We start from the raw sequence: 3,805 nt of genomic DNA, 5'->3' as shown, positions 1-3,805 counted from the left end.
GCGGCGGGGGTGACGGCAGCCCCGAGCTTGCCGGGGTGGGGGACGGGGTTGCTCCCCGCCGGGAGTCCCCAGGCTGCAGCCCCCCGAGGTGGGGGGCTACGGAGCCGTGCGTGCGGGCAGCCCCCCTGCCCCGGCGGGCGCTGGGAGCCCGGGCTGGGGGTGCAGCCTGAGCCATCCCCTTCAAACCCACCCACCGGCCCCCGGTGGCAGCTCCCCCGGGCTGGGAGCAGGGGCCGGGGCGGGGGGGGGGCAGGGAAGGAGGCGTGGGAAGCGGGTGCTGCCTGGGGTGGGGGAGCCCTACGTGTGGGGGGGCACCCACCGTGGTCAGCTCTGACAGCAGGGTGGGGGCCGAGCCCCCCGGGCCTTCAGCGGGGTGACAGCGTGGCGGGGGGGAAGGAGTGGGAGTGGGGTGGGAGGTGGAGCGTGGAGCGGGAGGGAGCCCTGCGGGAGCGGGGGGCACACATGGCTCCCGGGCCCCCTGGCTGGCCAGGCACAGAGGCTGGCAGGACGGGGTGCTCTGGTCCCACTGCCCGTCTCGGCTCCTCTGCCCCGGTCCTGCAGTACAGGCCGGTGCGTAGGAACTGCGGGAGCAGTGGGCAAACACACCGAGCCAGCCCGGGGCAGATCCATCCCGGGCCTGGCCATCCCGCTGGGATCCTTTCCCACCCTCCAGCCTACTCGGCAGGGCCGGGTGGTCCTTGGGGTGCCTGTGGCTCCAGTCCCATCCCCATCCCTGCCTCCCCCGGGGCCTGGCACTGGACAGGACTCTGCCGGGGGTCCTGTCCGGTGCTGGGCTGTGGGTTCCAGTGCTGCCTGTCCCCGTGGGCCGGGGTGCCAGCAGGTGCCAGCGGCCGCGGCTGTGACTGCTGCAGGGCCGTTGACAGAAGCCGTCGCTCAGAACCTCGTTATCAAAGGCCGAGGGCAGGTAATTGGATTCTGTAAATCCAATCAGGTGCATTAGGCAGGAGTTCAGTCCATAACCGCCCAGCCCCCCGCACCGCAGCCTGCCACGGCCCCCTGCCCACCCTGCCCGACCCTGGCACCTGCTGGCACCAGCCCTGCCCTGGTCCCACCAACCCTGGAGCCCCCCATGGGGCCAGGACCCTGCTTGTGGAGCTGGGAGAGCAGCTCCAGCTATGGGGACTCCCCTGTGGGGACCCTAGAATGGGATCCTGGCTCTGGCTGTGCTGCACCCTCCCTGCTGCCCTGAGCTGAGTCCGGATGCGGCTCCCACCTGCCTGGCCCAGGAGGGGACCGGAGCGCTGCTGCCCGCACCACTGCGGTCACGAGTGTGTCCGGCCTCAGCCCCAGCCTCGCTCGGCCCCTATGAGGGGCTCGGCCGGGAAAGCCCCCGGCAGGCGCTTACCAGAAGGAGCCGCCCAGGCCCCGCGCAGCTCCGCAGCGGAAATGGAGCTGAATATTTGAGCAGGTCTTTGCTAAAAGCACCGGCCTGCCCAGCCCCGGAGCCTCTCTGAGGCTGGGAGAAGTGCCGGCTGCCGCCCAGGCATTAATTATTTACGGAGAGATGGAGCTGCGTGGCCTCAAGCATGCCAGGCTGGCAAGCACAGCCCCAGGGAACACCAGCTGCCAGGCACCCCGGCCACTATGCCCAGCACCGGCAGGGAACATGGGTGGCACCCTGTCTCAGCACTGTGGGACCCCCAGCCCCTCTGCAGCCCCCCATCTCCTTGGGTCCCATGGCTGGGTGGTGCTGGAGCTGCCCTGCAGCCCCACACCTCGCCCAGGATGGGGGGCTTGCACCACGGGTGTGAGTGTGCGGGGATAATGAGCTGGGGAGGCAACGTGGGGGGCACAGGTGCTTGTGCACGGCAATAGGTCCTTCATGCAGGGGGTGTCAGCTCAGGTGACAGTGGGTGCAGGTGCTTGGGGACCTGGTGCTGTGAGCATGGGGGTGTGTGCGTGATGGGGCATGCAAGGAGATGGCATGCAGGGCACAGGGAGCCCTATGCCAGCATGAGCAGGTCTCACAGGGACACACACCTGCAGGTGTGACTGCCAAGGGCTGCTGGGCACTTGCACTGCCTGGCACACTCTTGTGCCCATCCCTGCCCTGACTTGCCGGGGGTCAGCCCATCCTACCCAGCAGAGCTGCCTCACTCTGCCATCACCACCACAACCAGCCTGTCCTGCTGGTCGGGGCCAACGTGGGGCACGGGGGTGCATGGGGCGTGCATGGGGCTGGGCAGTGGGCAGGCAGTGCTCAGGGCTGTCAGGAGTCCCCGTTCTGGTACTGGGTGCAGTGCTGGTGCCAGTACTCAATGGGGTGCTGGTACCAGTTCTCACCATGGTGCCAGTGCTGCTGCAGTGCCGGTGCTTGCTGTGGTGTGAGTGCTTGGTGCTGGTGGCCGATAAGGGGTGGGGGGTGCTGCTCGCTGGGGTGCTGGTCCCCCGTGCTTGGCGCAGTGCTGCCGCTTGGCTGCGGTGCCGGTGCTCAGCGAGGTGCCAGCGTTGGTGCAGGTGGTCAATACAGTGCGGTGCTGGTGCTCAGTGCGGTGCCGGTGCTCAGTGCGGTGCTGGGTGCAGCACGGCGCTGGCAGTGAGCGATGCTGCCCTGCCCCAGGGCTGCACTGGCCCGGCTGTGACCCCCGCAGCCCCCAGCCCCGGCTGTCCCTCCCAGGAACTGCTCCTGGCAGGTACAAATGGGGCCGGGCCCTCCCCAGACGCGGGGGGTCACCCTGGCCCCAGCCTCATTTCTCACCTCCCGGCGAGGACAGGCTGGAGGGGCGGGCAGGCTCCGGCTGGCAGTGGGTGGGAAAGTTACGGGGGCTGCAGCCCCCCCGGGGCATGAGGGGGCTGGTCCTGCCCGCCTCTGCCCACAGGCACCCCGGCACTGGGGAGGGGGCCTGTGCAGCCCCCGGTGAGGTCCCCTCGGGGTGTGCAGGGGGTGTGGGTGCTGTAGCCCGGCCACACACCACGCCTGGCTCTGGGCAGAAGGCAGGGACAGGGGGGTTGGCACCATGGGGGACACACCAGGGGCCAGTGCTGGCTGCACCGTACGGGGCCAAGTCAGTCATGAGGGTCTGAGCCAGCCTGGCCAGCTGGGCTGAGCCACACTGGGCTGACTGGGACCTGGAGGAGCTGAGGTGGCAGGGGCTGGGACACAGATGCTCTGACCAGGACCAGGAGGAGCTGAGCTGAGCAGAACCAGGACTTTGACCAGGAGCAGGACCCATCCAGGGTCCAGGTGAGCCAAAGGGGCCAGCCTCCGGCTGGTCGGTGTGCTGGGGAGGCTGGCGGTGACGGTGACAGTGCCACCTCACCCAGGGGCCCACAGCCTCCACTCCCCACTGCACCGGAGGCACCCTGGCTCCCTACGCTCAATCGAGGGGAGCGGAGGGCACATCCCTGGCACGGCCATGATGAACCAGGCTGCTCCTGAAGGCAGTGCCGGGATGGAGCCCCACTGGGGACCAGAGCCCCCCACCATTAGCTCTGTCCCTGCCCAGCTGGGCCCTGCCCACGGCCATCAGCCCCGGCAGAGGAGCTCCGGGACGGCTTGCCTGGGCCAGGCCGGTGGGAGACGGCGTCATTTCGGCTTCGCTGGCGTTTAATCACTTGCCGGGAGCCTCCGGGGAGCGGGGACAGCTCGGCTGCGTGGCTGATGAAAGCGGGGTCGCAGGGAGGGAGGGAGGGGGGAATATTGCCGGTCAGGGCACTGGGTGCCCGTCCCCAGCCCGGGGGTCCCGCCGTGTGCCCCCCACCCACCCCACGGCCGGCTGCAGCCGCCCCCCGCGCCCGCCCGGCCCCGGGGTCCCGGCGGGGGCCGCGCAGTCTCGCCCACGCC

Source organism: Calidris pugnax, unplaced genomic scaffold, assembly GCF_001431845.1.
Source record: "Calidris pugnax isolate Ruff unplaced genomic scaffold, ASM143184v1 scaffold15, whole genome shotgun sequence".
Lineage (NCBI taxonomy): Eukaryota > Metazoa > Chordata > Aves > Charadriiformes > Scolopacidae > Calidris > Calidris pugnax.
The sequence above is the reverse complement of the archived record's forward strand: the minus strand, read 5'-3'. Positions refer to the sequence as shown.